This window comes from Rousettus aegyptiacus, unplaced genomic scaffold, assembly GCF_014176215.1.
Source record: "Rousettus aegyptiacus isolate mRouAeg1 unplaced genomic scaffold, mRouAeg1.p scaffold_m13_p_1, whole genome shotgun sequence".
Lineage (NCBI taxonomy): Eukaryota > Metazoa > Chordata > Mammalia > Chiroptera > Pteropodidae > Rousettus > Rousettus aegyptiacus.
Window position 1 is genome coordinate 88018038 of NW_023416284.1, and position 14739 is coordinate 88032776.

The following is a 14739-nucleotide window of genomic DNA, read 5'->3' on the forward strand; positions in this document are numbered from 1 at the left end:
AGAGACTGGCGCTGAGACAGGGAACCTGGGATGCAGGTGGGAAAAAGCGGTTGCACAAAGAGAAGGCAGCTCTGGATCTGGGTGAGAGGAGAGAAGCAGAGGTCAAAGGCTTAGAGGAGAAGCAGACGGGGTGGGAGAGAAAGGAGAAACCAGGGTCAGAGAGCAAAGGTGCGGGCAAGAGAGGGGGTGGAGGCTTGGAGCCACCTAAGCACAACGAGAGTTGTATGGGAACTACAGGGTTGGGAGACCAGATCTGATCTACGAGTCCAGCAGCTAGCTTTTGCTACTCCCCTGCTCCGGGAAGGGAACGAGGAGAGAGGATTGGAAGCAAGAAATGAGGAGATCATCAAAGAGAGAAATTGAGATAGTAAGAGGAGGGGGGGAAAAAAGAGACAAATGAGCCTCCAAGTGAGCGGGAGCTAGCATTACCTTCTATACTCCCAACAGGGCCTGGCAATCAATATTTCTTGACTAAAGGAGAACTGGAAGCTCTAGCGACAGTGGGGGAAGTGCAGGCCTCTTGACAATTCTAGAGCCTCCTGGCTATTGTCTGGTTGTGGAGGGTGTGTGCGTGCGTGCGTGCGTGCGTGTGTGTGTGTGTGTGTGTGTGTGTGTGTTATTCATGGGAGAGGCAATGTGAGGCTCTTTTTGCAGGGAGGAAGGAAGAGGGGAGATAGGGACTTACTTCTGGCTAGTCCTGGGAAAAAGGTAGGAAAAAACAGATCCTGCCAGACTGATTAGAACTGAGGTTCTCCATCCTCAACCTTCTTTATAACAGATATTTTGGAATGCCAATTTGAAATTCATAGATAATATAACCTACCTACATACATATGACTTAAAAAACAAACATGCTTCCCTGTCTGTAACATAAAGTGAAAAAAAAAATCTGTAGTACAATAACACAAACAATATTTTGATGTAAGTGTAGAGACCTGACTGTAGTAGAAGTCATGATGAAGTAGGCAGATGCTTGTACTTATCCACAGAATCACGGCGATGGAACTGCTACAAACACAGACTAATAATACAGGTGCTAAGTTGGAGGTATGTGACTCACATACTTCCAGCATATTGCCATGCTTTAACGAAATATTGAACAACTCTCCTAGCAAAGTTAATCTTCTCTAAATTTACACGGAACTGTAATTGCATTCCTAGAAAGTTCATTGTATATTAAAACCATTTTTTTAAACTGTTCTAGACTCAGATAATTAAACACAGGTTTCACCTACATGAATGTCCTTGGGGACATTTGAGAATCTGGATGAGGGACACTTCTTCATTGTGCAGGCTGTGCTTTGAAGAACATCTTATACCCCGCCCTACCCATAAATGCCAATTGTGCCCCCCTCAATCATTGTAATTACAAAAGGAAAGCCCACACATTTTCAAAATGTTCCCTCAGGACTAATTGAGAATCACTGAGCTAGAAAATGGGCAGGAGTAGAGAGTGGGGCAGGATTTCTAACCACTCAAAATGATAGCCACCCCTCCTCCAAGTGTCCTGCCTGTCCACTCAGCAGGGCAGAACCAACATATGTGGGTGTTGACTAAAATACAGTTATTGACACCGGGAAAATGTATGAACGAGAAGTTTTCCAGACTACTTCGTAAAGAAAAGTTTCCTAGCTCTGTGCCCTATCTACAGGCTAGTTCAACTGTCTGGCTGGTGAGATGCCACCCCTCTGTGCTCCTATATGGTCCTGGCATGGCTGAGTACCCAGAGGATAATCTCCCCAGGCCCAGTAGGGCCTTTCTGTAGGAAAATATCTAAGTAGGTGCTCTCTAGGTCCTTATCTAGTCTTTTATTCTGGCAACTTGTCTCTAGCTTCCCTGAAGTCCTGCCTGAAAAGAGGGGGATGGAAGAAATCTGATTCCATGAAACTGAAAATTATTTTGGTAATATTTATTACCACACTGCCGATGCTAAATCAAAAGGGAAACAACCTAAAATCACAGATACTGATTCAGTAAACTGGAATGTATCCATTCAAAGGAATAGTTAGGAAAACATGTTTAAAAGAGTATGTTCCAATGACGCTAACATTGAAAAAAATGAGAATTTGAGAAAAAAGGATATAAAATTTGTACCACTGTGGCATATATATGTTTAAAAGCTAAAAGAATATACATCAAAATGTTTATAGGATTGCCTTTGGGGCCGCAACTTATTGGGCAACTTTTTTTTTTTGTCTTATTTGTTCAATTTTTGTCCAAATGTTTTACAAATGTTACCTTTACAACCACTTTTTTAAAGTTAAAAAACAAACAAACAAACAAACAAACAAAAAAACCTCCCAAAGCACATTGAAACAATTTAGCCAACATCTGTTATTCATTTGGGCAAACACATTTGAGGATGTGGACAGAAGCTCCAGTCATATTCACTATACACACTGGTTACCTTTCTCCACCAGTAGGTACAACTTCCTCCTCTCACTCTTTCATCATCCAATGTCACTTGCCAGATTCCTGGCCCTTATATGCCTCAGGACATTAATTGAGGTCTTTTCTCCACCACTGCTAGAATATCCTAACCCTCCCCTCCCCACAGTCAATCCACTTCCTTCTTCACCTTAACACACAAAACTTCTCTGGGAAGGGCCCTGAACTTGATCCCTTGCTTTGTCCCTCACTACTGTATTCTTTGTGCCTTCAGTGACACAACCTACCTTTGTAGTTTTTGACTATTTTTCATAGAGACGAAGAGGTTCCTACTCAACTTCCCTGAGAATTACCTTCTTGTTCATTTTTTTCTCTATACTTCCACTCCTTTCTTCTTTTCTGCTTTATCGTCTACCAACCCTGAGAGTATAGGGCCCAGAGCTTAACACCCTACAAGCCCTGAAAACATGAGCCAAAGTAGCTCAGTTTATTGATAACCTGCTAAATGCTAGTTATTTTCAGAGTATATCTAATTTAATTCTCACACAGCCATGCAAAGGAGATAGTAATATTAATGCCCTGATTTTGGAGCCTAGTAAACTGATTTAAAGAAAGCAAGAAGCAAATCAAAGTTCACCCACTTATAAAATTGATAGGGTCAACATTTGAGTTTAAGTCTATTAGTTCATTTCCAAATTCTTTCTACTGCATTCAGAAACTTGGTTTGAAGGCATTCTTCTCACCCAGCCCCCACCATAATTCTTAATCAAAGGTCAAACTGTATTTCTGTCTCCTTTAAAGGGAGGATACGCCCGTCCTCTTATCTTCAGGAAGGGTTTTCTGTTTTACATAGTTCTTGCTGTTTAGGAAAATGTATGGAACAAAGGTTTAAAAATTAAACATGAAATTATTTACATGTTGGGCTTTGCTCTGGCTTTTTAATGAGGGCTTGAATCCTTTCCCATCATACTTTAATATCGCTAAGAATTTCCCGTTTGACCCTTCCCTCATTTTCTATTTTTGTGTTCTTGCTCTTTCCTTTCTTGATAGGAGTAGACACTCAGAATCACTGGGCCAAAAGAAGGTAGAGGGATGAGGGAAAATCTTACACAAGTCCCCCCCACACACACACAATTCTAGTTTGGTTGTACATCTTGACACTTCTGGCCTTTGTTCTTCGTGCCAGGAAGAGGAAACAGGAAAATTACAAAGCTATTTCTATTATGCCTTTCCAAGCATATACAGGGGAATCCAGTCTGGAATTCGTAAAACTTCAATGAAATAAAGCCACATTGTAAACGCCTGCTCCAGCGCCTCTCTTCCCTGCCCACAAGGTGCTCGAGGTATGGGGAACGCTGTCTCATAGGTGCTCAGGGCCAACAACCAGATTATGGAATTGACACTATGAGTTGCCTCTATAAATATTTCTCAAAAAGTGAGCCCTTGTATAATAAATGAATAAATGCAATGTAGTGAAATGCTACATTAACCTGAGCAACAAAAAAGAAAATAGCTTGTTTGTCCCTTCTAAAGGGAATATAAGGTTAACAGATTTAGATAAGATTCAGTTCTCACAAACAAAATAATTGGATTTTAAAGAATTTCAAACTACTATTATGTTCAATTAAATATATAATTAAGTGTATATCAGGCATGAATATCTATACATAATTATTTATACCAATATGAAAAGCTCATGCATCATAATGTGTGTGCCAATTGATTGGTAGGGTTTTTGTTTGTTCATTTTGCTGCAACAGATTTCTCCTCTGCTATGTCAATTCAGTTACTTATAATGATTATTCATTTATTCAAAGCACACTAGCACCCTATCCAAATAATACTTAGAGTAAAAAGACATATCACCCAGGTTTTTCTATTAGATACTATAGAAAGCTGAAAACTCCATTATGTGATATACATACGGAGGTCTAATGCCTATAATAAGCACAAATCTGTTTCTATAGTAAAATGCATGACTATTAACATTAGGTGGAGTAAAAAAAATACCATACATAGTTTCACACCTGGTTTTGCCACAAAATGAATACAAGTCAGGCCAGGATTGCCACCAGATGAGTTAGAAACAAAATTTTTGGTTTTTCAGAGCATTGTGGATTTCGGAATTACAGAATAGGGTGTATAGTACTGAGGGTATAAACATGAGAAAATATTTACATATAGATGTTCTAGAAGTCAAATGAACAAACCTGAGGTAACAGACTAGAAATGCTATTCATGGGAATACCATAAAAAACCCCAGTTAGGATCCTTATAAAGGCCCCATATGGAAGCCCTGTCCCTATTACAATGAGTGGACCAGACGAGTCTTGCCCTGGTCCAGGAACCTGTACATCCCATTATGATCCAACAAAAGGGAAAGCCTAGAACAGTTGGGAAGCAAGCTCTGCTTTAGCAATCTAGACTCAACAAGCATCTCCTGGGTTTTAACTCTTTCTTCTCTATCTTTCCCAGCCAACACTCTGAAATTCTAAGAGCCAACATGACTCACACACCTTCAGATGCTTTGAGTATCTGTCACTTAGATCAGCACAGAAATATAAAACCTTATTGGTGCATAATTTACAAAGAACTAACATCTCTCTTAATGCTTTCAACTATTTTTGTGTAGCAATATCTCTGTTTGTCAGATAAGAAAACTACAACTCAGGAAGTTTAAATGACCTGCCCAAGGTCACAGCCAATAAATAACAGAGCCAGGTCTCAAACCCAGGTCTCAGGTCCTTCTTCTCACTCACAGTGCTCCAGCCATGCTGGCCTGATTGCATTCTTTAAACTTGCTCAAATACTTACAACTCAGGGACCAAGCACACCTGGCCCCTTCTGCCTAACAGTGTCCTTCTTGGCCTCCCCACCCCATGCCATCTTCACCTTATTAATAGCTTAAGTGTCACCTCCTCAGGGAAACCTTAAACGAATTCCTCAAAGTAACCTAGACCTCCCCACCCCCACCCTGCTGCTATCTCACTGTGCTGGTCATTCTCATATCACATTATATTCATCATTCGAAGCACTTATCTCAGTGGTAATTAAAATAATTATGGAATCATTTATTTAATATGTCTTCCTGAGCAGAACTTTAGCAACATGAGGTCAGAGCCCCTAAGTACAGGGCTCATTGTATCGCCATTATAAGAGCTGCACAGTGCCTGCCACCTGGTTAGAAGCTTAATAAAATGTGGGCAAAAACATCTTTTGACTCAAAGATCTGTCGTCACTGAACGGTACAGAATTATCACACCACTTCCCAAGCCTATTAACTTCTTGATGGTTTGTTGTTTGTCAAAGACCTAGATATTGGTGAAATGGGATGCTCTCTTCCATGGGCCATAATCATGACACCTCCTCCACACATTTAAGTCCTTCCATCCTGTGAATTACGAGATCGTAATAATAACATTTATCTTACTATAACTAGTTTGGGGCAGTATGCTTTACTTATCCCTTTCACTCCTTATAACATTCTCTGATATAGATATTTTTAATTCCATTTCATAAATGGGGAAACTGAAACTCAAATGATTTTAACTTGTCCAATGTCTCACCTGTAATAAGCCAAAATGAGAACATTTGTTTATCTGACTCCAAAGCCTCTGCTCAGTTTGATGATCAACTGTGGGAAGCATCTATGGGTCTGCCCCGCCCCACCCCCCACCCCAGTCCTCTGCTTATCAGCATTGCTGTTGTAGATAAAACCACAGGAGTACTCAACTACATGGGTAAGATTTCTGTTAGGAGTAGATTCATCACAGCATAGGGCAGGGGGCTCCAGGAAGATTTTGCCAGTGTTCATCAAGACATCCTCTTTTATCAATGTCTATATTCACTTGCCTTATTTGTAGGTGTTATTATTTTGCTGTCTATGGTATGCTCAGTACCCCTCCCTTACTACAAACATTTCATGATTGTTTCTAGTATCACATTTTTCATTGTTCGTGGATGTATGGCCATTTATAAAAGATGCTGGGAGTCAGAGGAAATCACCACTAGCCAACCAGAAGAATTATCAGGGCATATACTTAACCAGGATCAAATTGAGACTTTAGCATAAGAGGAACCAATAGACACCAACTCTATGATCTTTGGGCCTTTGGGTCTTTTTAAAGTCTTTTGAATATTTTTAAATAAAAATATAAATTCTGACTTAGAAAAAAAAAAGCAGCCTCTAGCATTAGCAAACTGAAGCTTCCTGTCCAGCATTAGGCCTAGCAGGACCTCTGTTCATCTCCCACCTCCTGTGAGTCTCCTACTGGCAATACAGGTACAATTTCTGGTGCATGCTCAAGTTCTTATTCATATGACAGCACTAATGGTGGTCCAAGTCAGACTACTAGTACAGCAAAATGTTATTGGGAAGGCGGTTAGCTGTGATTCCTGCCTCTTTTAAGAAAGTGCCCTTCCAAACATCAGTTTCCTTGGTCTTGCCCCAAGATCCTATTATGAAAGTGGAACAAACATGGAGAATTTCCAACAGTGTCTGAAAGAAACTTTCATTCTGTCTGGATAATCACAACAAGTAGGATGAGGGAGGGGATGGAAAAAGAGAAGAAGGAGACTGAGACCCAATGGGCGTTAAGAAAGGACTGGTAAATCTGTAGTCCCTGGTTGCTGTCAGGCAGGCAGTGGACAAAACAAGGTGTCTTCTTTCATCTTCCTCCAGCTCTTCGTTTCCTAAAACTAATGCTCTGCTTGAAGTCTCCCTTCCTTTGCCCAACCCAAGTGAAGCCACAGTGGGGAAAATATAAAATAGGAGGAATGTACCAAACAAGTATCTTTGAATTTTTTAGCTTCTTATCAATATTTTACTAAAAAGATTTGAGATAATGTGGCTTCTAATTCCGGAGCCTATGACAGAAGAGTACATAGTAAACTAGCTATCAATATGGAGGGAGAGAGATGGATGAACTTGTCAGGGAGAAGGGTGAAAAAGCTCAAGATAGGGAGGCACAACTAAAATGGGCTGAGTGCCTAATACCATTCTTCTTGATTTTAACTCTTGAGTAATTTCCTCCTCCAGGCACTGAGGGTTCAGGCAAACTCCAAATTATAATAAAACATCTAAGTATAAAATTAAGCCTGTATATCTTTGCCCTCAACTGCAGCAGACTCCTGGAAAAGAATGCCAGTCTGGTAATTTAGAGTCTAGGGTTCTAGGTCTTGCCCTGACAGTGATCACCTGGCCGACCTTGGGCCCCTTGCAACCACTTTGGTCACAATTTCATCATTTGTAAAAGGGAATAAAACTGTTCGATCTGCCTACATCCATATCATACGAAGAAAAAATACAATTACAGAAATCATTTTGAGGTTAAAAACTCCACATGAACGCAAATTAGTATTTCCTCCATTGATTGCCACCAAGTTCTTAAATGCGAGTTCCTTGATGGATTAATATTTCAGTAAGTATAAACTCTATACAACTTTGGCAAATGGCTGTGGTATGTCGTCCACTGTCAGATCCTTGCAGAACTTCACCCAATCTCTTCCTCCACCCCCATCGCATGCCCCTCCCCCGCTTGCTCGTGTCCAAGGTCAGAGCAATAACTTCATTTGACCATTAGATGGCACTAGTCACCAAGCGAGTTTAAGTCCCTTCAGAAATTGAGGATTTTTACCGACTTTTCCAGGTTTGTTTTGAAACTTAAAAAAAAAAAATTGTTGTTATAAAGGCCATACGCTCACTGTGAAAACAAAGCAAATGGTACACGGCATAAAAAAGAAAGCCCCCATTTCTGGTATGCCTCAAGGCAGTTTCTTAGCCCTGATTTGAATACAATAGTGTGAAGCCCTGATTAACCTGTTATGCACAAAGTTATGCTGGGCTCCTTGAAATCACTATATTGTCTCAGGCTGCCACAGAAGATTAACCACACCAACACAAAGCCTTGTACCCACACTATCCCACCCTGCCCCTACACATACATATCTCCACATTCAACTATACTTTTACCAATTTTAAGGCCCCAGGCTGTTTTATAGCTTACTGATATCTTACAAACTCCTTGTCCTTCTCTGAGGCAATATCATTAACATACCATATGAGCTGATTGAACTTTTGTGGGTTAAGTCAGTAACTGAATCAACAGTTTCAAGAAACATATTAAAAACTTCACAGCCAAATATATTAACATAATAGTTTTTCCCTACTACAACATTTTTTTCTGAGCTAAAACTATAACTACATATACCTTCTTAATCTGGTGACTTGGCAACAGTGAGCATTAAGAATCCTGCTGAGAACCAAGGGCAAATGGCAACCAAAACATGCTATTTGGCAAAATGGCTGTCATAAAGTTCATTCAACAAGAAAGACTAAGTTTGATTCAGTTTGACTGCGCTCAATTTTTTAAAAATTGGACCTTAGTTTCCTCATTCCTTGAGCAGCCCGGGGGCCACAGGTCCAGAAGCACCAGCGTTCCCTGGCATATACATGTGGCATATGCCACTGGTGGGAAAACTCCCCTGGAGCAAGAGGGAAGAAGACATGACACAGAGAGAAAGACTTGGGTCCCAGCTTGTGACAGTCTTGGAAGCTGTAGAAGTGGCCATGGAGGATAACTATAAGATGAGCAAAAGGTGAGGAGAAGAGAAAAGAAGATACTGGCTCCAAATAACCTAACTTGTAGGTTACTGAAAAGAAACCAAAGCCAGCAATCGAAGCCATTTTATCATGGGTCGTTCCTGCCCCTCAAAATAGCTCTCTCTAGGCCGACAGACACCTGAAGTTCCTCATCAGGACACAAAGCCCTTAATACAGAATTCCAGATCAAAAGTCAAAAATCCTAATCTCTGAGATGACAACTTGGTGTGATCAAGTAAAAGTGTAAATGTTGACCTACAGGGATTAGACTCCAAGAAAGTGCTTGGGAGGTGACCCCAGAGCCTAAAACAGAGGGGAATACAAAGGCTGGAGATCTAAAGGTGGGGATTGTACTTTTTTACTTATTCTTTTAACAAAATTATTCTGTTATGTATCCCTCACTCTTCCACACTGAAGAGGATACTAGGAAAATAAAGTCCTGTCCTCACAGCCTAACTTCCTATGCACAGACCCTGCATAGTAGGTGTTATTATTATGGTTTTTGAGAGCCAGACACAGTCCTAAGCACTTTATGTACCTTATTGCATTTAGTCCTTATGTCAACCCCATGAGGTGGGTGATATAATAACCATATTATAGTTGAAGAAACTGAGGTTTCTTTAAGCTATCTGTCCAAGGTCCCAGGTCTCCCCACAGGTTAGTAAACTAGAGTCTGACACATGCGGAATGGAGCTAGACTTTGCCTCCGAGCTTTCCAAGCTTTTACATATCCTATAATATGTGAAGATGCGGATTCTCTGTATTTTGGAATAGAGTTATTACGAGTCCTATAAGAGCCCTAGGAATTCTGCATTACATAACTTTCCTTCCATTTAGTTTTATCTTCTAGAAAGAAAAGGAGGGGGGAGGGGAAAAGAAAGGGAAGAAGAGGGAGAAAGAAAGAGGAGAGGGAAGAGCAGAAAGAGAGAGAGGGAGAGAGAGAAAGGAAGGGAGTGAGGGAGAGGGCGAGAGGAAAAAAAAGAAAAGGAAAAAGAAAAGAAAAAGACTGTAATTGCCAGACTTCCAGGTGATGGGCAAAATGACAGCTGCTCGGTTCCAAAATGGCCACCACTGCGGTCTCCTATAGTTGGAGCAATTACATTTTGACAGAAAGGCCATCACTAGGTGAGTGCTCCCAGGGACTGGGTTAGGTGCCGGGATGACCACCTGGGTCTTCCTTCTCCTGAGTTATAGTCCAAGCTGGACCAAACCAGAGAAACGAGGAGGACAGCAGAGAAAAGGTGACCAAGAGCAGTGAGTCTGACGTGAAAGGGCAAGAAAGGATTTGTCTGCGGGAACTGGCTGTCACTGCACCTCTCGCAGATGCCTCGCTTTTGCTTCGCTTTTGCATATATGCGGTCGCCGCCCCCAAAGGCTCTTGGCAACCAATTCTCGGTGGGGAAGCGTGGACGTCAGCCGTTGCGGGGCAGACTAGGCGCTCCTCCTGGGCCTTTAGCCTCAAGATCCTGCGGGGATGTTGGCGAGAGGTGAAAGTGCCCGGGAAATGGAAAGGAAGAGAGGAAGAGCAGGATAAAAGATGGGAATGGAAAATTTATACTCTTGTACCATCCTATAGCTAGGAAAAAAAAAAACCTTAGTGTTATCTCGTCTAATGTCCGTTCGGTGTTGGCTTGAACGTCCTGGACAGGGACGCTCACTCCCACAGGTCTGGGGAGACAGTTCCTATGGAGAGAAGATTCTTCTTTGTATTGAACTGAAATCGGCCTGCGGGGGCTTGCACTTAATTGTTCTGTCCCACCAGGACCTACGGAATAGCTTTAGCTTAATGCCTCTTCCACAGGGAAGTCCATAATATTTTGGTCAGAATCAGCACGAATTCATTCTCACTTCTGGAAAATGAAAAAAGAAAAAAGCCTAAGAGCCTGACTCACCTGATTCATAACAAGCTGAATGGTTTTCTTTATGAGAGATGAAAATATTGGTAAATTTTAGGATAGTAACAATGAAGACACAAAAATGAAAATACTAATAGGAAAAATTAAATGTTTGGCAATGCATCATTGGCTTTATTTTCTCTATATTCTCCTTTCTTTTTTTCTAGTTTTCTATACTGCTTGTTACTTATATAAATATACCAGTATAAAAGAGCAGCCTCTGGCTTTACTACAACACACATGCTCACATGCTGTAAACACCCATTTTCAGGGTATCTGCATCAGATTGATTCAAATTCATGCTCTCATTTCTCTAGCCAATCTTTAAAACATCTGGCTAAATGAATATGAATTAGAACATTTTTCAGTTTATTGGTCATTGAATCTTCATGGAATATCCAGACAAATTTAAGCACAAATACTATGAAAATAGGGCCACACAACTGGAAAAGAAAATATCCAATTCCTTTTGATATTTATGTCATCAGAGGGAGTTCCAGAAGAAAAATCACTGAATGGCTAAGACAGCATTTTCCGAGTGGTTACTTTGTACCATTCACATGGACTCATTCATGTAATTCTCATCACAAGCTAAATAAAATGCATGTTATTATTCCCCCACTTACAGAAGAGAAAGCTGAGGTACAGTGTGTAGAGGTCAATATTGTAATCATGACAAGTGTCAATTCTGAGGTTAGAAAGCCTGGCTTCAAATACCAGCTCTGCCGCTCCCTAGTGGTATGACCTTGAGCAAGTGACTTTGTACAAAGTATACAACTTTGTCCAGGGCAGTTTATCAATATTTATTAAAATTACAAATACACATGTTATTTGCGCCAACAATTTCACTTGTGCAGAAGGCAGAGTGAACTTCATGGGAGTGTGACCAAGGCAGTCACACGGGGCCCCATGCTTAGAATGGGACACTGTGTTTGGGTTTTTAACACTCTTTGTCACCGTCTTAAAATTCTTAATAATTTCATCTTTCAATTTGTGTTTTGTAAGTGAAGTTCTATGGGACACTAGAACATGTGATAGGGGTTTGGAGCCTAGGCTCTTGCTTCTTACACCTCTCAGCCTCCCCAGGACTAGTTTTCAGCTGCTCTCCTCCCAGGAATCATTGCCACCCTCTGTGCAAGGACCTAGGTACAGGGAAGGAAATAAGATGGGTCAGGCATACACACCTGTCTTGCCACTTTCAAGGGCAGGACCCCAGGCACTTGCGAAGGACTGCATTTGCCCCCTAAGTATCACTGTGCCTGAAGAAGTGCAACATTAAATAGCAAAAACAAACAAAAAAAACAAACAAAAAAGTTACCATGATATTTAGAGAGTGAAACTGAAGAAGAAAGGAAAAAGCTTTTCTCATGCATTTTGTACGAGGGCCCCCATCACTTCATTTTGTATGGGGCCTCTCAAATTATGTAGCTTGCCCTAGTAGAGTGATATTAATTGCCAAATTATATGTAAGAGCAAAAAGGTTGAAAATAATGGCCTGGCACTCATGGACTTGTTCCTCAGGTAACATGTAACTAACTAGAACATAGCTGCAATAAAACTGGAATATCACTTTCATGAAGGCAAAAATTTTGTCTTGCCAAGAGTTTTATAATCAATGTCTAATAAAAAAGCTTGATACATGACATTTGCTGTTAAATATTTATCAATATAAGTTAATTGAATACATTTTTATTTCAACCTGGTAAAATAAATATTTAAAAAATTTAAACAATCTAAAAAGCTTGGAAAATTAGTTAAATGATACATTCATGAAATAAAATATTGTGTAACTGTATAAAATAACAATTATATTCTTTAGGCACTGATGTAGAAAGATGTCCAACATGAAGTGTTGCTACCAATTTTTTAAACAAAAAGTGGAGGAGATGGGAAGTGCTAGTATAAGTCCTTCTGCGCAGTGACTTTCTCCTGGAGCTCCCTCTAGTGGCACACATGCAAAAGAATTCAGAGAAAACGTAAATTGGCTCCAGATGGCTGGGAGGGAGTATTTCAAAATACGTTAATATTTTACCTTTTGGATTTTGGAATAGAAGCAAATGTACAAACAAATAAATAAGAATCAAATTTTTAAAGTACATGAGAGCTATATTATATATTAATGTGGAATTAAACGTTGTTATATAAACAACAAAAGAAGCAGAACAGTATTTCTATTATTTGTGTATGATATATACTTTACACATAATCTGGAAAAGCTTATGCAGTACTGTTATTGGGTAACTACCTGAGTAAACTATCATTTTTTTTTGTTTTTCGTTTTTTGTTTTTTGTTATAGGCAAGGCAACCCTTGGTTGACCTCACAGATTGCAAGGACCTTGTCAGCTCACAATCCCGTTATTTTTATTTTTTACACCTACAGCACCTGGTCTTCCTAGGTGGTCTCCTATCCAAATACTAACCAGGCCCGACCCTGCTTAGCTTCTGAGATCAGACGGGATCAGGCTCGTTCAGGGTGGCATGGCCGTAGATACTACCATTTGTTGAGTGCTTACAGTTTCACATAGGAACAGCATATTAACTTACATGCATATTCATCATTATTTACAGCATGTCACTTTGCATACATGACTGTGTATCAGACATGGTGAGAGATGCAGATTAAATAAAATTACTGAGCAGTGCAGTGCACTCAGGAAACAACTTGAAGATACTTCCAAGATCCCATAAGATATGCTAAACAAAATCAATTTAGTAACTTTTAAAGCCCTAAGGAAATGACCATCTCTGATCACACAGAGCAATTTCTCCTCTTAGACACATCTACATCATGCTCTATGCCTAGCAAAAACTGAATGTTCGTTCCTATATGCCAGATATATCTGTAAATAGAAACACTGTGGACTTTGGTTTTGGTGGTCCCCTCTCCCCTTCCCTTGTGCATATCACCTTTGCCCAAAGAACAGTCATCCAAGAGACCTCTTGCCCAGCTTCAAGAATCCACTCCTTTTGCAGAGATTTGAAGCAGTTGAGGACATGGAAGGGAATGAGTTCTGCTCTTCAGAAGTGAGTAGTACAGTCATCACAAAGTGCCGATTCTGAAGCTATAAAGCTTGGCTTCAAGTCCCAGTTCTGTTACTCCTTAGTGGTGTGATCTTGAGCAAATGATTTAACTTCTGTTGTGTCTCACTTTTCTCATCTATAAAGTAAGAGTGATAATTGTTTAACATTGATTTTACTGTTGTGAGGGTTAAATGAGTTAATACATGTAAACCACTTAGAGCAGTGGCACATGGAAACATTCGGCCAGGTGTTTTTTGGTATTCGTGTTTCTCCACAGATGCTGTTCTTCAAAGTAGCCTTGATTGTCTAGCTCCTGACTCTTTCCCCCAATGGTCCATCTCATTCTGGCTTCTCATCCAGCTTTTGACAACTGGACTGATGCTGCATAATTTCAAGCATCACATGACCCCCAAACACTTCCCAGGAAAGCATCTTGTGCATAACCCACCTACCTGAACCTGAACATGCATGATGGAGGAAGAGCACTACAGGACATTTTACGTTCTAGACCAAGAGCATCCCTACTTCAGAAGAAGTCTGGCATGCACACTCGTTCACCTCTCCTGCCTTTGACTTTTACCCTGACAGCTCCAGAATATCCAACCGGCTTGTGCCCAAACTCCAGCTGCTTTGCAAGGAGAAAGAATAAGCAACTCCCAGACTCATCTACCAAATTCTGTCCTTCTAGCCCTTGATTCTCATCTCAGACAAAAAAACAGAAAACATATGTCCCAGTCATACATACATATGTCATATTGCACTACTGAGCATTTGAAACATGGGTGGAGGAATCAAAGAACTGAATTTTTAATTTTATTAAATTTTAATTCGAA

The 14739-nt window shown here is 40.4% G+C and overlaps 1 non-coding gene across 1 annotated transcript; it reads right to left on the reverse strand.

Moving 5' to 3' along the window:
* Positions 1–13256: 13256 nt before the first annotated feature.
* Positions 13257–13375, reverse strand: LOC118606514. Its single transcript, XR_004952482.1, has one exon. It is a non-coding gene; the product is annotated as a 5S ribosomal RNA (ribosomal RNA).
* Between the last annotated feature and the right edge of the window lie 1364 nt (positions 13376–14739).